This window comes from Marmota marmota, unplaced genomic scaffold (assembly GCF_001458135.2).
Source record: "Marmota marmota marmota unplaced genomic scaffold, marMar, whole genome shotgun sequence".
Classification (NCBI taxonomy): Eukaryota; Metazoa; Chordata; class Mammalia; order Rodentia; family Sciuridae; genus Marmota; species Marmota marmota.
The window spans coordinates 35,032,924-35,060,653 of NW_026000057.1; the positions used below are offsets into that span (position 1 = coordinate 35,032,924).

Consider the following 27,730-nt stretch of genomic DNA (forward strand, 5'->3'; position numbering starts at 1 on the left):
CAGGCCAACTTCCTAGCAGTAAATTAGAAACCAAAGTCCCACACTAAGTAGAGATTTAGGTAAAAGAGTTTACATAATATATAGCAATACACAGAGACACACAGACACACACACACACACACACACACACAGGTATGTATATATAGCTTTAAAGTCAGACAAACCTAGACATAGACAATTGTTCCAGCTCATTAATTCCACTCATGTTACTAAAAAAAAATAATTCTCAATGAGATATTACCTACCTTACTCAGTTGCAACAATCATTAAATTAAAAGAGATAATAAATGTAAAACGAATGTCTCAAATGTTTGGTGCATAGTCAGTATTTAACAAATATCTCTGAAGTGTTAAGAAAAAATAAATGTAGATGCTGAGATCTATTTATTTATTTATTTGCTATTTTTTTTTTTTTTTTGAGCTGGTGATTGAACCTAGGGCCATTCTACTACTGACCTACAACCCTATCCCTCAATTTTCTTAAAAATTTTGAGGTAGGGTTGTATGAAGTTACCTGGACTAGACTCTCACTTGTGATTTTCTTGCCTTAACCTCCTGACTCACTGGAACTACAGGTGGGCACCACTGCACCTGGCCATATACTTATATTTTTTGAAAATAGAAAATTATTGTGAGTTTTGAAGAGAAACTCATGTATCACTCAGTATTAGTAATCATGAGAAAAACTTAGAGATGAATAGGAAAAAATATAAGGTTAGCTTTTTTTTTTTTAAGTCTGATATTTGAGATGTGCACCTTTGTTTACAAGCTTTATAAACTTGAGTGAGTCACTTGATCTCACTTTTCATACTTATAGAAATTATAGGGGCTGGGGTTGTGGCTCAGTGATGGAGCATTCGCCTAGCACAGGCGAGGCCCTGGGTTCGAGCCCAGCACCACATAAAAATAAACAAATTAATTAAAGATACTGTGTCCAACTACAACAGAAAGTTAAAAAATATATATTAATTATCATTTTGAATATGGCATAAGGTTTTAAATATTCGTAATGGTGTACATAAATGCTTTAAAATCTATGAAGTCCTATGTAGATATAAATGGTACTAAAGTAATTAGTAATAGCAAAAATTTATTTACTATTGAAGTTCATCATTGAAAATTTACACTCAAAGTGAGATATTATAAGTGAGTTACCAAATTTGGATTAGAATAAAAAGAGTGGTTACTGAATTGTTAAATCAAAATCTGAAGAGAAAAGATGTTCCCCAAATTTATGATCAACATTAGCAACATAGTTGTAATACTTTGGGAGGAATTCTCATGATATTTGTCCCAATAATGATCTTACGTGTCTTTTTACAGTGCTTTTGGCAATATCTTAACAAGATTAGACTTGAGTTTCATTCTTCGTCCCCACTAAATTGGTACACATGCTGGGCAGAGTGTGCACATGTGTGATCCCAGAGACTTAGGAGGCTGAGGCAGGAGGATTGAAAGTTAAAAGCCAGCCTAAGAAATTCAGTCAGGCTCTATACAACTTAGGAGACCCTCTTTCGAAATTTAAAATAAATAAGTAGGGCTGGAAACTTGTCAAGTGCCTCTGGGTTCAATCCCCATGTAACAAAAACAAAAACAAACAAACAAAAAATGCTGCACACACTGGATAGCTCCTGATTTGAGGATACGATTGTACAATTTATATGTGCTCTTTTAAACTTTCTAAATTATATAAGGATAAATTAGCTAGATCAAATCAGATCCGGAAAAAAGCAAGTAGAAATCATATTAAGAAAAGAGATACTATCAAGGCTCTCATGATATTATGATACCTGACTTTAGGCAACAATACTTTTTATTAATAATAATAATAATTTATACAAATAAGTTAGAGTTACATATGTTTCATCTATTGAAGCTTTCTTTAAATTAGCATTCTATGTTAAATGCATACCTCAGTATGTTGTGCAGTAATATCACCAAACTAAAGAATCAAGACGGCCCCTTCACAGCAACAAATGCAATACTTTTTGAAGGTCAATTGCCTTTTAACCATGCAAAGAATCTTTATCCTGTTTTACTTCAGAAATATGTTTTTAGAGATGAGAAACAACAGGCCATGATTTAATGTTTCTGTTAAACTACCATATTTTTTTTCAAAGCACTATGTATCGCAATATTGCTTTTCTCTTTTTTTTTTCTATTAAAAAGAAAACCAAGTCCTTAAAGAAAATTTTCTATTCTGCAACTGGGAGGAAATTAAGAATGTACCTGTTTGTTTTTTTTTTTTTGTTGTTGTTGTTGTTACAATGCAAAAGGGAGGGGGCATTGCAAAGCAAACTGCTGTTGTCTGCTCTTTAATGGACAGCAACAGACACCAAGTTGCTTCTACCCTAAGAGGCCTGGTGACTGAGCAACTGAATTAGACAGCAGATGCCCAGGCCAATCAAGTCAGTTTTCTTACACAGAATAGTACGTCATGGAGTTTGTTCTATTAGTCTTTTTTCTCTGTAAAGGAAGCAAGAATTTCTCTGTGTGGAAACAGTGTTGCTATTTCTAGGTTAAAAAAAAAATGGCAAGGAATTCGACAATTGACTGTAAATATGTTTTAAAAATACATTATTCACACCTAAAGGAGAAGGAATCTCAAGTATGCATACAATTGATAAAAGCTGGCTCTGAATTACTCCTACAAATGTGCATTAATGTCCAGTAAAAAACTGATTATTCACACTATATCCCTTCTTTCCTGGAAACAGCAACTAAGAAATAAGTTCTTTTGTTGTTGTTTTTAATTAACAAAACATGGCAAATATTTTAATGTAAAGATCTTCAAAATTTTACTTTTGCTGTTGAAGCCCCAGTGTCCAACAGGAGTAATCTACTTCCTTTTAAATTAATAAAAGACATGGTGGTTAAGGGTAGGGTGGGGTTTCAGAGAAAGAAGTTGGCAAGAAAATGTTCAGAGCCTCTTACAAAACCAACTGCCAGCCAAATATGACTCCAGATAGACAAAAACCACCTGTTTCAACTGATATTTTATTTTATTATTTTTATGTTACTAGGGAGTGAGTCCTGGGGTGCTCTACTACTAGGTTGCATCCCCAGCCACTATTTTAATTTTATTTTGAGACAGGGTCTCACTATATTGCCCAGGTTAGACTCAAACTTGCAAATCTCCTGCCTCAGCCTCCCAAATTGCCAAGATTACAGGACTGCACCAATGTGCCCAGCCAAATAGAGATTTTAAAAGATAAAATGAAGCTGGGCATGGTGGCATATGCTTGTAATCCTAGCAACTCGGGAATCTAAGGCAGGAGGATTGCAAGGTAGAGGCCAACCTAGACAACTTAAGTGAGATCCTGTCTCCAAATGAAAAATAAAAAGGGTTGGGAATGGAGTTCAGTAGAAAAGCACTCCTAGATTCAATCTCTTCAACTGCAAAAAGGGGGAAAAAATGAGATGACCTCAATTATTCTTTTCCTAATTATAATACAAATAAAGGAACATAATATACTTATATCAAATACATGTATATATTTTTCATACTTTATTAAACATATTAAGCATAGGCATAGCTGGGTGTATAATCTCAGTGGTTCAGGAGGCTGAGACATGAGGATCACGAGTGCAAAGCCAGTCTCTGCAAAAGCAAGACACTAAGCAACTCAATGAGACCCTGTCTCTAAATTGTCTCTAAATAAAATACAAAATAGGGCTGAGGGTGTGGCGTAGAGGTTTAGTGCCCTTGAGTTCAATCCCTGGTACCAAAAAAAAAAAAAAAAAGGCATAATTACTTATATATTCCTATAGTCAGTCAAGAAAACACCTGGATGCACATGGTTTGCTACTGGTAATAGTTAACATCTACCTGAGCACTTACCTGGTATCTTAGTCCTCACAACTACCCATTGTTTTGCAAACTGTTAAATGGATGAAGAAACTGGCACAGAGTTAAGTAGCAGGGTCAAAGTCACACAGTGGGCAAGAAATGGAGACAGTATTCACTCAGTCTGTCCAACTCCAAAGTCCATGCCTTCAACATTTCTGCAATACTGTGCACTACCTATGTCTTGGTCTTGGGAAACTGCTCTTCCTGGACTTGAAAATACAAATTACAAGAAAACCTTCAAATATTTTAGGATTTAAAGTGCATGAACAATTGTCAAGACCTCAATGACACATTAGTTAACAGCTGAAAATTTAAATTAGTATGAAATGCTTAGAAAATAAACACTTTAAAAAAATCTTAGCCTCGCAAAAGCAGCAATTCAATTGTTTCAAAAAGTACTACACAATGTTTCATTAGGACACACTTTAAGAATTCTTAGTAACAATGTGACATGTAGAAAGAGTTCCCTTTTTAAATACNTCTTCAAAAAAAAAAAAAAAAAAAAGGGCAGCTAATGGTTAGAAAAAGAGCATTAAAATGAGAAGTAAAACTACTCAGCAATAGAAAAGAAAAACTGTCAGTGGAAGGGCGTTCTTACAGAGTACCAAATGTCAGGGGAAATCGAACCTTGGTCATTCGGAATTTAAGTGTTTATGGAACAGTTTCTTCATTAATTGTACAACTGGCAATTTCCTCAAAATAGAGGAACTTAACGGAGGCAACTGTAGCATCTGAAAGTGCACAGTTATTTCTTACTAGCGAGAAGTAGAGGGTTACTGGTGAGAAACTCAGCTTGGATCCCTGAGACTCCCTCCCCTTCGTAGCCCACGTGGCGAAAGTAAACAGAAGGTGGGCCGGGCGGGAGGAACAGGACTCGGTCAATTTCCTAATTTGTCAAGTCTTTAAAAATACAGGCCCCTAAAGCACTAAGGGCATGCCCTTGGTGAAAATGAGGAGTGTTTCTGCTGAACAAGATTAAGGCGACAAGGAAGGGAGGATGTCACCGTAGAAGCAAGTGAACCTAAAAGGCGATGGGGTGCGGGCTTGGGAGGAGAAGGTAGATGGCACCAGGGTGTGTGTGAGAAAGGTGCCAGTGGGTGTGGTGGAGGAAGGGGTCCATCAGGGATGTGTACTGGGATACCTGCAAGGAGGTGAGGAGCAGGACCTATGGGGTGCGCGTGGGCGCGGATACTTCTAATGGGGTGATGGAGCTTGGGACCAACAAAGTTTCAGGAAATTTGCGATCTTACATGCACGTCCATGCGCTGTGGCCACCTCTCCCTTGAGTCCTCCCTGAGACTTCTCCTGGGAGTAGACACAGTGCCAAGAGTGGGGAGCAGGGTAGGGAGTCCACTAGGGCAGAAGACCCAGGTGGAGGCCTAGCCGAGGGTTCTGGGTCCCCGGGGGGCTGGACCCTCCCCTGCACTCTGCCCTGGTCCCCCCTCCCCGCCCCCACCCCTCGCTCATCCGGGCGCACGGCTCCCCCCTTCTTCTAGCACCGAGTGAAGGCAGCTCTGGCCTGGGCTGCGCACCCCCATTGTACAGCCCCCGAGCTTTTCTGCGGGACGCCTTGGGCGGGGGACTGACTCCCTGGGAGCTGGAGCTGAGGGCTCCAGGGCAGCGGCAGAGGCCGGGGCGGAGCTGGTGGAGATCCGGGCGGAGGAGGAGAGCCGGGCACCGGAGGAGGAGGAGGAGGAGGAGGAGAGGAGGAGGCTCGTGCGGAGGAGAGCCGGAGGCAGCGGCAGCAGCGGCTAGAGCTCTGGCGGCCACCGCCGCCTCCTCGCCAGCGCCGCGCGCCCAGCCCCGGCTCGCATGCGAGTCACGTCCGCCCCCTCGGCGCGGCCGCCCCGAGACGCCGGCCCCGCCGAGTGATGAGAACAGACGTCAAACTGCCTTATGAATATTGATGCGGGGGCTAGGCTGCTTTCGTAGAGAAGCAGAAGGAAGCAAGATGGCTGCCCTTTAGGATTTGTTAGAAAGGAGACCTGACTGCAACTGCTGGATTGCTGCAAGGCTGAGGGACGAGAACGAGGTCAGAGCGCTTCTCTTTTGCCGCGAAACTCTCCTTTTCCTCTCTCCCTCGCTTTCTCTTGGGCTTCCAGGGACTGGGGAGCAAACCTGGTAGTGTCACCCACAAATACCAAGAGGGAAGAGGGAAGCTTCACAAATTACTGGAGCTTCTTCAACATGGCTGACAAATATAGTTTTAATTCCCCCCCCCACCCCTTAAACCTGTAGTTCTGTGTCTCTTCTCTCTCCTACTCATGCTCGATCCCTCCTTCTCCAGAAAACTTACCTTTGTACGCCGACCAGCCGGTTTCCCGGCCTTTTATCCTCAGGAAAGTGATTTTTCTTTCTTTGCTTTCCTTTTTAAAATAGTTCAGCTTTGGGGGGCACTACTTTTCCCTTTAATCCTCTTCCCCTATTTCTTTCGGGGAAGTCAAAGGAGTCTCTGGTTTATCCTAAACCACCCTGGGGAGAAACACGGACGGGGTGTTTTTGGACCCTTTTATCTGCTGTAGGGTTTGGGTCTGGGTCTTTGGTTTGTGTCTGCTGCTCCCTACCCCCTTGTCCCCCTCCTGGGAAGTGCACTAAGCGAATGTCACCGGGAGTGGAATTGGAATACACTGAGTGGAGTTTTGTTTTTTCTTAAGTCCGCGCGTTTTGTTAGTGGCGCTGAGTCAAAGAGGAAAGAATAGTTTCTCTGGTTCCCCAAACAAGACCAGAACCCACTTTTCTCAAGGTCCAGAAGCTCTACGTGGGCAGCGCCTTCCAGTCTGGGAAATGTGTGTGAGAGAATTTGTGGGCAAATCTGTGTCCTGGCTTTGTGCTTCTCCCGAATCAGCTTCGTTCGGTTCCCTGGTAAGTGACAGGCAGACACAAAGGCAGGCGCAGGCCCGGGGAGGGGGGCGGGCGGGGGGACGAAGCGTTGAGAGTTGGTAGACTGCAAGGTCAGGGGCGCCTAAAGAAATGAAACCCAATCCCAGCAGAGGAGTGGAAAGCAGATTTGTAACAGTCCCATCCAATTTTTCTCTCTTGGTTTCTCTCTTTTCTTTGGTCTTTATCTTTCTGCCTTTCTCTATGCGGTCTGGGTGTCCCTCTCTCTTCCCTCTCCCCTCTCTCCTCTTCCCTCTCTTCTCTCTCCTCCACACGCACTCCTCACTCACATCTTGCTGAGTCTTTTCTCTGGGACTGCTTGCCCAATGTTATGGAGCTAACGGGTTTCTAAGGAGAGAGTTTTCTATCTATGACAAAGTGTGGCCTGAATAGACTCCTGGGAAGGTCGAATAAGAAATACGTGTTATTTGCTGGTTATTGACATGATGATATACTTTTAATGCATTAGGTGATTTCCCTCCCTCATCTAATGTTTAGAATTTGAAGCAAGGGTTATATTCAAATTGATTGTTTAAATTTTAGTGAGATGTTTCTGTGTTTGCCTGTCTAGGGAATAGAATACATACATAAATTTAAATCTCAAATCATACATTGTACTTTTCCCACTCCAGTTAGGGATTATACTGGCAAAGTCCAAATCCAAAAATAGTCATTAACAAATGATCCAACGTAGGAATAATGTTATATGTTAGGAGAAAAAGATATTGATGTGGTTTGGTTTTGTTTAAGACTGTGGGTATTGTTGCCTGGCTAATGAAATCATTACATTTGCATTTTAATGGAAAGTTGAAATACTAAAGGGAAGTTATATTCTTTTACATGTTTGCATGTGTGTTTTACAATAGATTTGGAATAGAATATAAATTTCAACAAAATATTGATTTTTTTTAAAAAATGTTATTAAGCAGAGAAGCATTAATGAAGCATTGCAGAGCTAAACTTAAGTTCAGGAGGCATTTATTAAATTGACATTTGGTGGATAGAAGGAAAAGCATAATAATGGACATTGCTGTGTAGATCAGATTTCCAAAACTACTTATCCTTAGTAGTTCAGTTTGTAAGTGTTTCTATTCAGATCTTTAAAAAGTGGCTAAGTTTGCTTTAATCATTCATACTAGAGGTTGTTTCATATGATTACAAGGGAGAAGCATTACTCATCTCTGTGGCGTATAAGCGGTTCATTGGTTAGTTCTTATTTGCCCTAAGTCAATAAAGAAAACACTGAGGAATTTTAGCTTAAATGTTTACTGTTTGTTGAGAAAACTATGGTTAATTATTTCAGCAATTCAGAATTAAAAAGAAATAATTTGTTTTGCTAACAGACTAGTATCTAACTACTTTTTGTGGACAACTTTTAAACTATTTTGATACTTAGTTTTCAAGCTTTTTAACTCATAATAGATATAGTGTTTCCCACTCAAATCAATAAATTAGAATACTCTCATTGATTAATAATTTTGATTGTGACAATTGCAGTTCTTTACTATTATTAAACTTAGTCTCTTGTTACTTTATACATCCTACTTTTATACTGAAAATGGTTGCTGGTAATATTACTGAAGGGGTTTCAATGAGTATGAGGAACAGCTATATATATTATTTCCCAATCTGAATAAAAGTAACAATTTCAAGTAATTTACAATAAAAGACATAATCTCAGCTCTTCATTTATCATACGTGATACCACTTGGGTGCTTAAAAAATTCCATAGGTCATTCTTGGTTTGTTAAATTTAGGAGAGATAATGACAATAACAAGATAAACAGCATTTATAAAATTACAGTATTGTTTCACTTATTTTCTTATTGAACTAATCATTAATGCAAAATTAATTTGGAATGAAGGAAGTTACTTTCTTTAAATTCATATATTTGCTAATATCTATCTCTATCTCTCTCTATCTCTCTTTGTCTCTCTCCCTCCCCCCCACCTCTCTCTCTCTGTGATGGGGATTGAACCCAGAACTTTGTGCATATGAGGCAAACACTCTACCAACTGAGCTGTATCCCCCGCCCACTAATCTCTTTTTAAGGCTTTCATTAGATCTGCTATTGTTTTGGTCTATGCCAGGAACCAGAGGGTTTGATATGGTTTTGATGCAGTGGCATATGGTCTTAGGTATCGACAGGTCAACATTACTTCCAGAACAAGTGAAATGCACCTGCTGGACTTGTTATGACACACCTCCAAACTCCTTATTGGGCATTAGATTTGTATTAGGTGACAAAAACTGGACTCTGTTTTGGTTTCACTTGTTGAAGTTAGAATTTCTCGGGCAATTAATTCCTCCAGGACTCCACCCACACACAGTATTGTAAGCCAAGTGTCACTATTGAAATGTATTTCCTTATTTGCTGACTTTATTAAGAAGTCCTTCTTATGATTCACAGGCACACCTAGCAGAAACTCTGTTTTCCATCCTGCCCTAGTCCAAGTTAGTAAATTCTTATCAAATTACCTTGAAATAGCCCAGGGTGTTGGCACTCACCTATAATTTTAGTGCCTCAATAGACTAAGGCAGGAGGATAGCAAGTTCCAAGCCAGCTTTAGCAATTTAGTGAAGCCCTGCCTCAAAATTAAAAATAAAAGGGGACAGGGATGTAGCTTAGTGGTAGATTACTGGGTTGAATACCTAGTAGAATAAAGAAAAAATGAAAAAAAAAATACCTTGAAAGAAAGCGTCTTTGAAAGTTGTGGATGTATGACATTGTAGAATGAAAAAAATTAATATGTATGTGTACACACACACACACTTACTGGGGATTGAACTCAGGGGCACTCAACCACTGAGCGACATCCCTAGCCCTATTTTATATTTTATTTGGAAATAAGGTCTTACTGAGTTGCTTAGTGCCTTGCTTTTGCTGAGGCTAACTTTGAACTCATGATTTTCCTGTCTCAGCTTCCCCAGCAGATGGGATTACAGGCATGTGCCACCATGTCTCGCTAGAATGTGAATATTTTAGAATGTCTGATATTTAGAAAATATTAGATTTGCCGTATTTGTTTTTATGCTGTATTTGTTGCTAATACAAATTCTACTGGTTTTGTTTTAATAGAATTTTATAATCTTTCCCAGCTATCTCAAATTGCTGAAGGGAATCTTAGTTTTGTAAATAACCAGGTAAACTGTTATAACATCTGTGTTTCCTAACATAGGGACATGCAAAAACTTTGGACCAGCTGCAGTATTGTTTCATCAAAATAACACTTTCTTAATAATTATGGCACCATTGCAAAGTAGTTCCTTTGAGGGCTGAGAGCAAGTAATAATATTGAACCCAGGGGTGATTTGCCACTGAACTAAATCCCTAGCCCTTTTTATTTTTGGAGACAGTTTCGTGAAGTTGCTGAGGCTAGCTAGCCTTGAACTTGAGATCCTCCTGTGTGATACCATGCCTGGCTGCATAGTAGTTCTTAGGGATAGCATTGGCACTGAAGACAGCAGCAGGAAAATATCTCCCAAGCCAAATTTACAATTGGAGTCTGAACTGTCGGAGAGTCTAGTTGCCAAGTGGAGCTGGTGGTTATCTTGGAAACTGTGCTGAAGAACACAACCACAAGTGATTTAGCCAAATACACAGCATTTACTTGGTCTAGGGCTCCAATTTCTATTTCAGCTCACTGCCCAAACTCAGTGACATTATTGAATGAGGTTATACAGTAAGTCTGTTGGTTGGTGAATAGAAGGGCTGAATAGAAGGGTTCCAGAGGGGAGAAGATGAAGTGAGAGCACATGAATCATAGTGACCACAAGCAAAAAAGATGTGTACATAGTTGATTTTTTCCAGCATTATTCTGATTCTATTGTACATTGCAAAGAATTCTTGACATAGGGGAATCTTTTCTCAATTAAATTTGATGAATTGATAAAACTGATAGTGGATTTTTTCAGCTTTGATTTATATTTTCTTCATGTTTCTTTAAATGGAGTTAAGTATGTCATGCTGAAGGAAGTAGAAATAGTAAGTAAATTTTAAATATTTTCATGGAAAAACAAATTTAATTATAATAGCAACCAATCTGCAGGTTTCAGAATTTGGATCCCAGTGTTTTATACTCATTGCAGGTAATTACTCAAAACTGACTTGAAATCAGTCTAAGTAATCTGAGAATTAAAATAAGAGATGAGTGAACTGGAGCAAAGTATTTATGAAGGACAGTTTAGGACATAAAACAAATTGTTTGCTTCATTAAAGTACTGCAGATGTTCCTTTTAAATTAGATTTCTTTCAGTCTGTTGAAAACAGTTACTGGTTTGTATATTTTTATATTCCCTAATAGAACCTAGTGAAAAATATATAATCTATTCTCAAAACAGAATAGAAAAATAATATGAGGTCTTGTTAGTGGTAATGATAGTAGGTAGTGATGGTATATTTTACATATATATATATATATATATATATATATATATATATTATTTTTTAATTTTTTTTTTTACTAGAGGAGGGATTGAACCTGGGCTGCTAAACCACTGAGCCACATCTCCTGCCCTTTTTTATTTTGAAATAGGGTCTCACTAAGTTGCTTAGGACCTCACTAAATTGCTGAGGCTGATCTCCAACTTGTGATCTTCCTGCCTCAGCCTCCCAAGTCACTGAGATTATAGGCAGGTACCACTTCATACAGCCAATTTAATGTTTTTAATAAACTTAAACTGGTATCAGATATTTCAATTGAATTTTATTGAGATAGTTATATATTCATATGCAGTTATATAAAATAATGTAGAGAGATTCCATGAACATTGCCCAGTTTCTCCCGGTGGTAACATATTACAACCAGGAAACTGATATTAATACAATGTACCAATCTTTCCCCCCCTGCATTGCTAGGGCTAGAACCTAGGACCTCGTACTGCTATTCAAGCACACTACCACTGAGCTACATACCTAAGCCTCGACTACCAATCTTACAAAGATTTTCTCAGTTCAGTTTGTACTCATTTATTAATGTATTCTGTACCATTTTATTATATGATCATATATTTTAAGTCTTTTCCCCTCTGAAAACATAAGTTTAGCATAATTCTATTTCATCAATCATATGATTGTGTTATTCTTTTGTATCAAAATGTGTATCAGACTGTGTTTTTAAGTTTTTTTTTCTTTATTGCATAGTATGGCTTATCAGTTATTCTGATGTTTTGTGACACTAAGTTGATGCCATTTAATTCTTGTGACTCTCTATATAGGTAATGTTAGTATTTCTTTAAGGATGAGGAAACTAAATCACAATGAGTTTAATGGCTTGTCTTCATGCAGTCAAATGTGCGGTTTAGTCAGGATTTGAATTTAGGAAGTTTGTTTCTAAAGCTAGGTCTTTTAATGAGTATGCTGTACTGCCTTGTTATCAGTAATAAAATTTTAACTATAATGTAGGCTATATAGGGAAAGTCATGGAGACTTAAAATCCATCAGTGGCCCATGCAAAAACTTGTACCCAAATATCCATAGTAGTGTGATTAACAATTATCAAAAAGTGTAACTGGACATGATGGCATATGCCTATAATGCCAGTGAACCAGGAGATTGAGGCCAGCCTCAGCAACTTAATGAGACTGTCTCAAAATAAAAAATAAAAATAAAAAGGGCTGGGGATATGGCTCAGTGGTAGAGAACACCTGGGTGCAATTCCCACTATTGCCAAAAAAAAAAAAAAATCAATTCATGAATAGATGAACAATCTGTGGTATATCCATATAGTGAAATATTATTTAACAATGAAAAGGAGTGAATGACTGATGCTATGACAGCTGAACTTTAAAAGAAGTTACAAAAGGCCATATATTGTTTGGTTTTTTGTCATGTCCAAAATAGACAATTCTTAAGAGATTGAAAATAGATTATTCCTGGGGACTGGTAAAGGGAGAATGGTTGTTAATAGATATGGGGTTCCTTTGGGGAGTGATGAAATGTTTTATAATTAGATAGTAATGGTTGTACAACTCTATGAATATACAGAAAAAAAAACACTGAATTGTGTACTTTTAAAAGGATAAATTTTGCTTCATGTGAATTATAGTTCTGTAAAACTATTACTTAAACATGAACAATTGAATTGAGATACTTTCTGAAAGCCAAATATCTTATGTATAATGTTGTACAAGAATTGTAGATAATATTTTAATAGAATGGGTCCAGGCATCTCTTTCTAGGAATATGGTACCAGAGAGTTTTGTTTAGTTAAATTGCCTTTCTCTCATAGATGAGAAGTATACTTTTGTACAAAAGTTTACCATTGTGTTTAATTTAAACAACAACAACAACAACAAAAAGCCTTGAGCACTTAATATAGGATGATTGCATGGATAATCAATAGAGTAGGTGAGTTGATGAACAGGGCTTACTATCTGAAGTAGGAAGTTTTCTCAATTATATTCAGTCACCTCATCATTTTTCAGTTAGTCCAGGATATGTAACCCAAGTGTTAAAAGGAATGTCTGTAGAAATTACCATCCTTATTTAAACTGTTGTCAAATATGTAGTGTAATCTAGGAATGAGGAGAAATCTCTAGATTGCATATTTCAGTAACATAAATAACTAGATAATTTTTGTCTAGTTAAATGAAATGTTAAATATCAAAAAAGTGAATTTTTTTTGTTCAGGTAATTAAATGTCTTCTGAATGAAAACAGAAGAGCACAGGAGGAAACAGAGTAGGTTTCAAATTTTAATTTTGTTAACGTGTGCATGCATCTCAACTTCTTGTCATCTTTCACATTTTGAAGTTAAAATGACAGTATTTCATAGGGTTTAAGCAAGTAATTCTATTTCTGTGTACTAATGTTATGTCATGTTGTAACCGTAAAATAAGGTTGAGGAAGAAATTGCAGCAGTGTTTATGGTGCCAGGGCAGAGTGGGAAATTGAGTCAGAATGACGATGTTTTGTTACACATGGCCAGTAGTGAAAGACACCAGCAGAATGTTTACAGATTTGTACATGGTAAAATAAGTGCACACTTTAAGGGCTAGTCCCATAAAATTAGGACGTGGAATTTTGTGTGTGTGCATGGGGGGAGTACGGGGGATTGAACCCAGGGATGCTTTACCACTGAGCTGCATTGCCAACCCTATTTATTTTTTATTTTAGGGACAGGATCTTACTAAGTTGCTTGGAGCCTTACAAAGTTGCTGAGGCTGACCTGGAAGTTGTGAATCTCTTGCCGCAGCCTGCTGAGTTGCTGGGAGGACTTGTAGTTTTAGATACAGAGGGTTAATTACTTGGGGTTGGTTGTATTAGAATTTCTAACCTTACATAATTTCAAATACCAGACATTGTTTTTCAATGCTTCTCTCCAGTTTTATTCTGATGAGAATAGTGCATTGCTGCCAACTTGGTGCCATTCCTTGGGACCATGACTGATAATTGGAGTAGGGAAAATTCACTGATCTGGAACCACCAAGCTTTGCGTTTCAGGGACATATTTAAGGTATACATGTTATTATACTCAAAAAGGAATTATTTTGGCTTCATAAAACTGCTACAATCACTCTTTCAAGGAAATGACTATGGAGGTAACACAGAATTCTACTTTTTAAGAGTGTGATCATAACTTCTACTTTCAGGTTTTCTGTGTATTTGTGACAAGCAGAAGTTACACACCTCTTAGAATATTTACCAGTCAAGAAGTTGGTACAGTGATTTTTATGAAAAATAATAGGTTCTACCCAGAGAAATGAATACCTTACTTTACCCCCTTTTGTTTCTGTAAGTACTTTTTGAATCACCTTAGCTGACAACTGATTTTTTTAGCAGTAATTTTGTAATTCTCAAAGCAAGTTTGAGTGTACTCCTTCATCTTTACCTTTTAATGTACTTTCAATAATTATAAAATTTTCCAAGCAAATTAGTATTTAGATTTGTTGATTTTTAAAATGCTTTTTAAATAAATAATGTCTATGGAAGATACTGTATATTCAAATGAAAAATTAGATCATTGTTTTTACTGTTGATGAGCTACTGTCTTCAGAGAGAGTTACCTATGGTCAGGCATGGACATAGCCAGGCAATCTGACATTAAGATATGCCATACATAATTATGATTTTTCAAATTTTCTTCTTTTACTATTTTGAGATTTCTCACATTTGTTCCATGGGTGCCACAAAGTAATTCCAATTTTAATTAGGATTGTCATTCCTCATTAACCGCTGCTCAAAATTGCCTTATCAAATCACTTATTTTCTTGACAGTATTAAATCAAGTTTCTATGTCAGATTACACTTTAATGGGAACTATTAACCCAACTCTTAAATGGGTTTTTATTACAGTATTGTCTTCTGTTTTTGTCTCAAGAAATAAAAGAAAAACTGCTTAAGAAATGCTAATGGAAGCCAGGCATGAAATATCTCGAGTTATTCCTCCTGTTTTCTTCCTTGTCTGCACTTAAAAACAAAATTACCCATTAAAAAACCTTAATTATTAGTGGTGCTACTTCTAAAGTAAAGCACCAGAATCTAAAAATATTGCAATAATACCACGCCTAGATTCCATACTTAACATACTTTCTTGTTCCTATTAATTTATTTTTTAAATCTATTTGTTCTTTCAGCATTTTCTACTTTTGTTTGAAGTCCCTCACTTTGAAGTTATAGAATTTTCATATTTGCCATTGGCTATAAAGTTATCTTAGGTCTTTTATAACCTTTCATGATTTTTGCATTAAAAGGACCACTTTTAACCACCTTCTAATTAGTACAGATGATTATTAGCTTTTTGTTTGTTTTACTACATACATTGTAACAGAACAAGAAACCATATCAGCAAATCAAGTGGCTGATAGTTTGTAATATTAGAGCGAGTATCTTACAAAGCAAATTAAATTATTAAAATGTTAATTCACTTGCATTCCTATTTTAATGTACCAAACATAACTGATGAAAGCAAAAATACCAGAAGAACAAATCCTCCAACTTAAAAATATGTGCCACATAAATCATTTCAGTAAAAAAGAAGCAGGTACATCTTAGCAAGAAAGAACAGATTTTAAAATTTATATTCAGAGTTTTATTTATTTTTATTTCAGTCTAGTCATGTGAATTGTTATTTTTTTTGTCCTGTGAAGTTATATCACCTTTAAGTTGAAATTAAAACAAGGTTATATTTTAATTTTAGAATTTTCTACTATGTGATAGTTTGTGGAAAAGCAGTGGCAGAAAACAAAAGTCAACAGACATTTTGCTAATGGCTTACTTTACTAATACGTGTCATTCAATCATATGGTACCACTGAATGTGAAAATTGGAATGGACATTTGGCTACCAATTTTGAATGTGAATTTTCAATATTCTGAAACAACCTGTCTACTATTAAAAATGTGATTCTTGTTGCATATAGTAAGTCTTATAAGTATCAACTAATTTTTAAACATAATTTAAAAACAATTTTACAAAGTATTTTTTCTGCTTTATGAGGGATATGGCATTTTAAAATGATTTAACTACCCATGCTTGAGATTTGGTTGAAGTCAAAATAATTGTAAAAACTGTCAATTCTGCTTCATATTTTTTCTTTGTTACAGCTTGTCATGCTTTGATATTCCGCAAAATTATGGATTTTTTTTTCATAAAGATAAAAATTCAGTTGTTGACATTGTCGTTTTTCTCTAATATCGGTAAGAATTCAGCCCTTTTGAGGAATAGATTGTTTCTAGTTCACAAATTGTAAGACACAATAAATATTGATGAGGGTACAATATAAAATAAGAAGCCAGGTATGGGGCTGGGGATGTGGCTCAAGCTGTAGCGCGCTCGCCTGGCATGCGTGCAGCCCGGGTTCGATGCTCAGCACCACATACAAAGATGTTGTGTCCGCTGAAAACTAAAAAATAAATATATATAAGAAGCCAGGTAAAATATTAAATTGTTTTTCTCCTTACCCAAACAATAATCAAAGGGTCATGTTGTAATTTTATATGGTATAAATAGTCACTTTGCAAACCATTTGCCTTCTCGGTGTTCCTCTAATGGTTATGTAATCTCACTTCGTGTTTCAGTTCAGGTTGAAGTAAAGGAGGAAAAAGGAAGTCTTGTACAGGACGAGGTAGAGAATGCATTTGAAATGCATTGTCAAGATTGCAAAAACTTGCTTCAAATTTAATTAGACACAGAAATTTTGTCCCTAGTAAAGAAGAAAAAGAAGATGGAGGAAAACTTTTTGCACATCTCAGTCCCACTCTTCCTCTCATTAATTTTTTTAAAACATTTTTTAACAATACCTTTATTTTATTTATTTTCACGTGGTGCGGAGGATGGAACCCAGTGCCTCACACATGCCAGGCTGCGCTACCACTGAGCCACAACCCCAGCCCCCCACCCCCCAATTAATTTTTGTTTAAAAAAAAAAATGGAAAGAAGAAAAATAAATCCACTTCAGAGGTAACTCCTTGACATCCACATGCACTTTTAGGGCCAAAGAGGTAGGTTTCCCGGTGGAACTTGATGCTTTGTAGTCTTCCAATTACATGCAGCGGTCACATCAACATTTGACACGTGGGTTCTGTGCGCATGGCAGCGCTATTTACAAACACCATCCCAGGATTCCGGAGACTCTTATGTAACAGCGGCGGGAGTCTAGGCTTTGTGTGCCCGTAGGTGGAGGAATCGGCACCTTTTGATCCACTGTCTGGGAGCCCTGGTCTTGTTTTGACGGGGTCATGAACTAGAGATCAAGGTGTCCAGGTCAGGATCTGCCCGGTGCATAGTTTTCCTAGCTAAGTCTGTGACTGTATCCAGGGTTAATCTGCAACCCAAAGTACCAGCGATGCGGAGCCTTTTGGGGACAGATTATGCCCTGGTTCTGGTGACAATTTACAGTGGCCCGCGAATTTAAAGTGTGGGCATGCATGTCTGCCACCAAGCCTCACCAATGCCTAAAACAAAACGAAGAAGTGTATCTTAATATTTGAACTGCCTTGAAAAGTAAGAGAATTCAGGATTCCCACTCAAAATTCAACGCTAGGTTCGGAGAACACTCAGGAGAACTCATTCCCTTTCCTAGTCGCATCCTTCCTCTCCCCTCCCCCTCCTGCATTTGCAATTCCCTTCATCCCATCTTCTTTTCTCCCTCCATCCTCCTCCTTTGTAATTCCACATGGAGACCTGGGGTTAAAACAACACAAACAAAGCTGCAAGTCTCTATACTTCGGGGATTGTTCCTCTTTACCCAGATTGATTTTTAAAGACTTTTTTCATTTATATTTATCAATAAAATAAAGTTATGAGTTAAAAAAAAGCATCATGGATTTAAATGATTAATTCTATAGGTCTGGTGTGTGCTTGGTGTTGTCTTTCATTAATTGTATGCAGCCTGGTTAGAACATTTAAACTATAAGCAGATTTTGAGTTCTTTTTGTATCTAAGGATAGTTTTCGGTAGATGCCCTCATTGATCACCCGAAAGTAGAACTCTTTTTTGCCTAATCAAGAGTTTCAGTTAGATCATCAAAAGATAAACTTGTTAATTGAAGGGTTGGCTTGTTTGAACTATTGTTGGCATTCAATTTTTTTAGTTAATTGCACTACCTTTCTGAAAACTGAAAAAAAAAAATTAGTCTTTGAAATGTGGTATTATAATTGAGAGAAATAAATCTTTGGTGCTGGAGATTGAACCCAGGGCCTTGTGCATGTGAGTTAAGCACTCCTGACTGAGCTATCTCCCCAGTCCCAGAAATTAATTTTTTTAATGAAGGATTTTCCCAAGAGATAAACCAAGCATTAAGTCTATTTTGATTTAAGTAATGTTTGATATACTTGAATATTAGATCTGGAATAATTTAGAGAATATTTGCCAAAATCCATTATTTTACATAGGAGACTCAAATTAAGTTTCAGACATTTACCGTCTGAATTTGCTCTCACTGGGAAGAAATCACTAAAAGAGTGACTCATTTAACTAACACAATGAAATCTAAGAATGGATGTGTTTCATCTGTGTTTATGAGCAAAAAACCTCCTGGATTTGAAAAGAGATAACTCAGTGTTTATTATAAATTATTGCCATATATTTCTAATACATTGAATTAAGATATGGCAAATAGGTTAGACTTTAAAGGTTTTTTTTTTATTTGCGTGTTTTATGTGCTTCCTTTTCATTGATTTGGAGTAGAAATGATGTATTTATTTTAATTACCCCATGCCCAAATAGTGAGTGCTTGTGTGAAATTACCTATGGGTATATTTTCCATCACAGAGCACAGCACATCTGAACACGAATTGGCTTTCGCAAGAATCATTTTGTCTTATATTGGAACATTGATATTCCCTCCTCTACATCCTTTGTTGGATTGAAAATCATATGGATATAAGCTAAAAATGTTCAGAATTTGATTAAGACTGTAAGTTAATGCATTTCTGCTAAAAGGTATGGGTGTGGATTTAAATATTACTTGCATTTTACCATACTTTGGTTTCCCTTGAAGGGGCAAACATGCAATAAACATGAATTTATTTGATGGATGGACTGTCCTCATAAAGATGAGAGTGGCAATTATATGTATTATAAAATTTCAAAATGGTGGATGGACTATGAAAGATGCATACTAAGGAGCAAAACAGGCTGGCTAAGTCTCTCTCTATAAATACAAGTGAAAAGTACTTGTGTCATGCGTTTTTTCCCAAATATCTTAACACTACCAAAAATACTCAAGTTCTTTTGTGTAAATTTCTTTCTTTCTTTCGATTGATCCCAGGGGTTCTTTACTACTGATCTACTTCTCCATCCCGTTTTATTTTTTAATGTTAAGTAGGGGGGCTGGGGATGTGGCTCAAGCAGTAGCGAGCTCGCCTGGCATGTGTGCGGCCCGGGTTCGATCCTCAGCACCACATACAAACAAAGATGTTGTGTCCGCCGAGAACTAAAATAAATAAATATTTAAAAAAAAAATGTTAAGTAGGGTCTCAGTAAGCTGCTTAGGACCTTGCTAAATTGCTGAAGCTGGCCTGGAACTTGAGATCCTTCTGCCTCAGCCTCCTGAGCTGCTGGGATTACAAATTTGCACCATTGTGCCAGGCTGTGCCATACTTTTATATGGTCCCTGTAAAAGACAGCTGAGGCATCAAATACAACCCAACACACAAAAGCAGACTTGTGATGTTAAAATTGGTTCCAGGGTCTCCAAGTAGGAGTTCCAAGCTTTTCTGATGCCATCCCATATGTTCAAGCACATGTGGCTTTAATGACTGCACATTATTCAGAATTCTGAAGACCAATGTTACCACAGTGAATGATGGGGATCTGTGTCTCACAAACTGTTTGTTGGTCGGGATCCTGTGATATTGATAGAGAATAAGAAAACAGGCTGTAATAAACTTGACTAGATGAGAAATGTTGGTAGATGCCTAATGGAGACTGCCCCCGCAACACCCCTCATTGTTTATTTTAACTATCATTACCACCTGATAGGATCTTTTTACTTTAGACTTAAAATAGTGGGGTTTTGTTTTTTTGTTTCTTTTTTACCTAGACACATGATTAAGCACTTTAAGGACTGGAGGTGACAAACCCCTGAAGAGTATTACTCTTTCATAACCAACCTCACTCTAACTCTTAGAAACTAATGGAGTAACTTTGCCATCTCTAATGATGTTGCTATCTACCTGCACGAAAACAGAGTTAGGGCTCCATTTTCTCTTGTTTTTAAAGTGTTTCTCACTCATTATTTCTTATTTATTTTTAGAAATAAGCCATTCCTATTAGATACACTAATGATTTCCAAAACTCTTGAATGTATTTGTATGGAACTACTTTGCTTAGCAATGGGATTATGTTTCAGAGCTTATATCTGCAATTTGAGTAAAAACCCCTTCTTAGCTGATAGATTCATGATAAAGGGAAAGAAAAGGGAAATAATTTTGAAACTATTTAATGTTAAGCTGTGGTCATTTTTCAACTAAATATAAGCAAACTGTGCTGGTATGTGGAAAAATGGAAAAGTTCCTATAAGGGTAAGGGGAAAACATGTAAAAATAAGGAAAAATACAAAAGATTTTTTTAATGAAAAATAAATGCTCCATCACAAATTATGATTTTTTTCTAAAAGTTTTTTTTGTTGTTGTTGTAGTTGGACACAATGCTTTTATTTTATTTATTTTTATGTGGTGCTGAGGATCCAACCCAGCACCTCGCACATGCTAGGCGAGTACTCTACCGCTGAGCCCCAGCCCAGCTCCAACAAATTATGAAAACTTAAAGCTCTATTTCAAGCTGGTCAAGGTGGTGCACACCTGTAATCTCAGCTACTTGGAGGCAGAGGCAGGAGGACAGCCTTGGCAATTTTTCAAGACCCTGTCCCCAAAATAAAAAGGGTTAGTGAAGTAGCTCATTGCTGGGGGAGAGGGGAGATCACTTCAAACTCTTTCCTACTTATAAAAAAAATTATCAAAGACTTTTCATCTACTTTTCTTTGAAATTTTAATATTTTTTTCTGGACTATATGTTTAATTCTGTGAATGTGTTGTGGGTTTGAATGTTTTTGTTTGTTTTTGCTAATTTGTATGTGTATGTGTGTGTCTGGTGCTAGGGATCAAACCCAGGACTTCTCTTCTAAATGCCAAGCATTCTGCCACATGCCCAGTTCTGATTACGTTTTCATGTTTTAAATGTAGATACGTAAACTAGAGATGTTTCCAACTACGTACAAGACATTGTCACCTGAATTCCCACAAATGTCAATCTAATTTTTAAATAAGTCATCCATCAGATTTGCAAAACTGTAGTTCATTTCCATACATAGAATTATGGATTGTTATCAGCAGAAAGGATCTTAGATACACTCTAACTTATCTGCTGAATTTACAGATGAGTAAAAGGAAGAATCGAAGAATCGGAAGGTAAAGTCAATTGCCTCAAATTAATTAATAGACTATTTATTATTCTAATAATAGGCAGTGTTGACTGTCTTCCACTTCTGTGAATTCAACTTCTGGACATAGTGAGATCATACAGTAGGAAGATCTAGTTTAGAATCCTGCTTTTCCTTAATAAGCTGTGTCATTATCATGTTAATTTATCCTCACTGTATCTGCTTCCTCATATGTAATTCTTACCTCATATATTCCTGAGTGGATCAGATGAAATAAAATAAATAAAATATCTGGCATATTAATTGACAAAGTTGGGCTGGGGATATAGCTCAGTTGGTAAAGTGCCTACCTTGCATGCACAAGGCCCTGGGTTCAATCCCTAGTATCACAAAAAAGGAATTAAAAAGGATAAATTAATTAGCAAAGTTTTAGTGATTGAATAAATAGTTATTTATTCTTCAAATCTATATCAGGAAAGAATTGGCCATCATCTTTGCCACTGTGGAGTACATAGGTTTATAGGAAAGAATCAATGCTGTGATCCTTTAAAAATTACTAGCCAGAAACCAAGGACTCAGAGGTAAATTGTAGAATTTCTCAAGATACTTCCAGTTGTCTTCTTGAAGGTGTGATTTCCATATTATCTGAATGGTACTAGGGTCTAAAGTTGGCATAAAGTTTTCAACATTGGGACCTCACAGAGAGACTGCACAAGCTTAATAGCATACTCTCTGAAGAATGCCCCAAGGAGAAAGAGATGAAGGATAATTTCCATCAGTCAGAATCAACAAGCTCATTGTGTCAGCTGCTCTGTATCATTCTTTATTATTCTTCATAGGTACACTGAAGGGATACAATAATGATAGTATGTATGATTTCAAAATTACTGAGGTTTGCAGATGTTCTATATTCTTCCTGTTTTGTATCCCAATTTTAGGAAAAAGGACTGATACCTTGGCACACTGGGTTCAAAGATGGATTGATAGTCTTGCTTTGCTAATTCCAGAAGCTTCTATGAGGATGAAAATTCCTGGATTTTTTTTAACAATTCAATTAAATATTTATTGAGAATAAATGAACTGATGCATGTTTTAACATAAAGATACAATAAGCAAATTCAGACATTCAGAGGACTGTACACAAAGAATGAATAACTTGTTCAGTGGAGAGGAGCAAGAAAATTCATTACATGATAGTCATAGGATTTTGAGCCCATGTGAAAGCTTCTTTTTGGAGTATTTCTCAAAATAGTTAACAGTTTAAGTATATATCAGCTATTTATGTGTCAGAAACTGTCTTTCATCCAAATTGAAGTTTCTCTAAGATCCGAGATCCTAACATGTGCCTGTGTATCTCCTGCAATAATTAGCATCCAACCAGCTAAATAGCAGGGCCTCAGTAATGCTTGTGTAGGCCAGTTGCCACATGTTGGTTGGGGATTTTAGCGGGTCCGGGGAGGTACTGGGGGTTGAACTGAGGTACATATTATCCCCAAGCTAAATTCCCAGCCTTTTTTATTCTTTTATTTTGAGACAGGTATCACCAAGTTGTCAAGACTGACCTTGAAGCACTATCCTCCTGCCTCAGCCTCCCAAGTTGCTAGGATTATAGGCATGTGCCACCATGGCTGGCAAAACTATTTTAATTATGATTAAAAGTATGTTTTTATGATTTTCTTCTTACAACAGTCCATTTAACTTTTAAAATTATTTATCAATGTTATATTGTAACTTCCGGACTCCCCACTATGTAAAATTTGAAACAGTATTTTTCACTTCCATCTGTTTTTCCTCTCCTGCCTTCCTCTGACTTCTGTATTCTATACCATTACTCTATATTGCTCAGAGGGCTTGAGATGCAACTCAGTGGTAGAGTGCTTTCCTAGCATGCTTAAGGTCCTGCATTTGATCCCCAGATCAGCAAAAGAATTGTCTTTTTAAGAATTCTCTCGAGCATTCTTAGTTGCTAATTCTTAGTTGTGCTAGTTGGGGGGAAAATAATTTACAATGTTATGATTGTAATAAATAGAATTTGCCCAGTAGTATAGTTGAACATGTAGAGAAGAAATATCAATCCGGACAAAAGTACTAGATTTGTCTCAAAGTTAATATTTTAAACATCTAGGTAAACTGGAGTTTCTTAAATTTCTTTTAATTCCTCAAAATTATGCCATATTTTAGTTTCTTTCACTTACATTTTCCTATAAGCTTTCAATATTTCTTAAATTTGAATCGCCTCATTTTCTTTGATATATAACATCTATTTTCATCATTAAGATGAGTTTTCCAATTTCTTAATTTTACCACTTAGTGAATGAAATATACTTTCTTCTTTAAGTCTATTTTTCTATTCAGACATAGCATTTCTGTTCATTTGCATCCAAGTTTGTTCCTTCATCTTTCTCTGTAGTTGGTTCTTTTTGTTTTTTACTGGTGTACATTTCTTAGGTTTTTGTTTTTGTTTTTTCTAAAAATGGTATGTAGGAGATGAACTGGGTTATCACCTGTCCAGAATGCTTTACATTTTTTCTAATGGTTAACTGGTAAATAATTGTTTAGAATTACAAGTTCAAAGTCATTTTAATCTACAATTTAGGAGACACTGGTAGATTGTTAGCCATCTGGTGTTGCTCAAATGCCAATTTGACACCTCTCTGCCTCCATTGCCACCCTTTTTAGATAACTTAAAGTTTTCAACTGCTTATTAGGATCTTTACCTTTGTAATTCTAAAAGTTTACGAAAATATATCTAGATATAGCTGTTTTAAAATGCATCTTTATGAGTACTCTATGACCCTGTATAATTTTGAAACAAGTACTTTCATTCAGAGTAATGAACATTACTTCTATTGGGCCTTTGATTTATTTTATTTATCTATCTATTTATTTATTGCAGTACAGGAGATTGAACCCAGTGGTGTTCTACCACTGAATTTCATCCCTAGCCCCTTTTATTTTGTATTTTGAGACAGGATCTCACTGAATTGCCAAGGCTGTCCTTGAACTTGTGATCCTCCTGCCACAGTCTCTCATTAGCTGGGATTACAGGCATATACTGACTACTTCCTTACCTTTATTTTTTTTTTCTTCTCTATCTTTTGGGAACTCATATTAATTGTACATTAAACCTCCTGAATTGATTTTTCATATTTATTAAATTTGTTTTTATATTTTTTTCATCTGGTTTCTCTATTTTGTTTTCCCAATCCTTGAGCTTTGTGTAATTGAATAATTTTCAAAAAGTTCATTTTATGTCTTATGATTTATTATTTTCAATGGCATCCTATTTTGTGGCTCAGGTCTTATGGAGTTGATTAAATTTTGTGGAAAGTAGTTCATCCCAGTCATCACTAAGAAACAGTATCAATCTTAAGACAAAGTGTATGTGTACACACATACACACACACACACGTACACATATATGCCTATATTTATAGTTTTACTGTGCTTTATTACTCCTCTTTAAGAGGTGAAAATAGTGCTAGAGTCTGTGATTGATTTCCAAACCCTGATGTGCATGGTTGTTGAGTTAGCCCCTCAGTATCCCCATCATGCCCCAAGCAATCATTGATTGTGTTCATTAGTCCCAACAGTAGAGTTGTATCCTACAAAGATCTAAGGTATGATTATCTATGATTCCTGAGACCTTGAAGATACTTCAGTCATCTTCTTACTGAGCAACAAGATAGGCATAAGGTGACAGGAATAGAAAGCAAGAAAAGGAGATAAACTTAATTGTCAATACTTTGCACCATTCAGCGATCTTTCAGGATAAATGTATAATCCATAAGGATGAAATCCATTTCCCAGAACCTTACTTGCCAAGCTTCAAGTAATGAAGGAAACACTAAACAAGAGAGAGATGAGGAATACCCCATCCTGCAATAAAGCCTGTCAACTCTATCTTAAAGCATGCCCAGAATCTGACTACAAATGCCATTTCATCATTTCCACCTTCTTCAAGCTCACCTTCATGTGTCACTTGGACTATTGATGTTTCCTTCTAACAAAGCTTCCTGTTTCTTTCTTTGCTTCTTCTTTCTCTCCTTGCCATACATATTAAAAAAATAGTGATCATTCTTAAATAAAGTCAGGTCTTGCCTTTCCTCTGCTCCAACCATCTTTGGACACTGATTTTGTTCAGAGTAACTAAAACACTTGTTTTTGTCATGGCTCACAAGTCCTCAGGTGATCTGGCCACTGTTTTCCTTTCTTCCTTCCTTCCTTCCTACCTTCCATCGTCAGTGCTGAGAGTAAGAACCACCCAGGGCGTAAATCAATGGATGTGTAACTGATGTGATTCTGCAATCTGTATTTGGGGTAAAAATGGGAGCTCATAACCCACTTGAATCAAAGTGTGAAATATGATATATCAAGAATTATGTAATGTTTTGAACAGCCAACAATAAAAAATTTAAAAAAAAAAAAAAAGAACCACCCAGGGCCTCACACAGGCTGAGCATGCACTCATCACTGAGCTGCATCCCCAGCGTTTACATTTATGATTCTATTTCTTGCCACACTTCTCTCTGTCTACTCTAATACACTAATCTCCATGGCATTCTTTTGCCCTCACAATAAGACAAGCACCTTTTTCTATACCTTTTTGCATGCTATTGCCTCTTCCTGGAATACTCTTTCTTCAGAGATAGATAGATAGGTGATATTCTGCTTTTTCTTCTAATTTCTCCTTGAGCATTATTGTTTGTTAGAGCTGCCACTCTTCACCTTACCTTGTTTTCTTTTATAGAATTTATCATTACTTGTAAAGTATGTCTTTGTTTCTGCTTACCTTAAAAACTTTTGTTTATCATCTGCCCCTTTCCTCCTCCTCCTCCTCCTCCTCCTCCTCCTATACCACAGGTGAATTCAGTGAGATCAGGGACATGATTTGGCCCATTGATACTTAGCTTCCACACACAGAACCTGGCTGGCACATTGTAGGCACTCGATAAATATTTGGTAAATATATAAATGAATGAAAATGGTTTAAAAGGGGGGAAGATACATACTTTTTAAAAAAATTTGTTTTTCTCTTCTAGGTTACCAATATTTTGTTTCCTACCTGAATTGTCCCCATTAAAAATTAAAGGTAGAGGGGTATGGGGATGTAGCTCCATGTTAGAGTGCTTGCCGAGCATGCACAAGGCTCTGACTTTGATCCCCAGCATCAAAGAAAGAATGAGAATAAAAGGAAGGAAAAGGAAGAAAAGATGGAAGAAAGGAAGGATGGGCACAGTAGTACACACTTTCAATCCCAGCGGCTTGAAGGACTAAGGCAGGAGAATTCCAAGTCAGCTTGGCAAGAGGCTGTCTAAAAATAAAAAATAAAAAGACCTGAGGATGTAGCTCAATAGTAAACTGCTGGGTCCAATCCCCTGTACAAAAAGTAAATAAATAAATAAAGGTAGATAAAATATCCCTTGAGCACATGTAGGTGAAATTAGGCTTTCTGTCCCTATGGCATAACTATGACAATTTCCCAGGAACTTCTGAGGCAAAGGAAATATCTGTAGCTAAAATACCAGTACACATGAGCAACTCTACATTTTCCCAATATTATTATAATTTAATAGTATTCCAGCAACATTGTTTTGTTTTGTTTCTTGGTCCTGAGGATTTACCACTGAGCTACATTGGTGAATCCAGCTATTTTTATTTTGAGAATGGGTTTCACTAAATTGCTGAGAGTCTCACTAAGTCACCAAAACTGGCCTCAAATTTGTGATCCTCCTGTCTCAGCCTCCTGAGTCTCTAGAATTACAAGCATGTGCCACTACCACACCAGGCTTACATTTTGTGCTTAAAAGATTTTTGTGGCTATTTCAAAATGTAAACATAATTTGCAATACTCCAGTTTCAAACGGCTGATTTATAAGTAGACTGGAAGCTCAAGCCTCATCCAAGATGAGCACTACCTGTGTTTACTCTGCTGGTTCCTGTCTTTCAGGTGTGTCTCTACTAACTTCTCTTTCTAGGTTAAGAGAAATGGCCTTGCCACCAGTACCCTTCTAGCAACTGCCATGGTGATATCTTACAACTAGTTCTTTGGTGCAGAGTTCCCATGTTCTTGATGTTTTTTTCTTTCCCATAGCGAAAAACAGTTATAGGTAGATTTGTCATGTACATGTTTTCTGCTGGTTTTAAAATACCTTCCTTATTAATTTTGTTAAATGGA

At 36.8% G+C, this 27,730-nt stretch overlaps 1 protein-coding gene across 2 annotated transcripts in view; it reads left to right on the top strand.

Annotated features, from left to right (window-relative positions):
* Nucleotides 1-5,722: 5,722 nt before the first annotated feature.
* The window catches only part of Tet2 (tet methylcytosine dioxygenase 2), a 127,707-nt gene continuing 105,699 nt past the window's right edge, over nucleotides 5,723-27,730 (top strand). Inside the window, exon 1 of one of the 2 annotated variants that reach the window (XM_048813684.1) lies at nucleotides 5,723-6,712. The gene's annotated coding sequence lies outside the window, so the exon portion shown is untranslated. The remainder of the gene's footprint in view (nucleotides 6,713-27,730) is intronic. The other variant, XM_015484613.2, reaches the window with a different exon arrangement.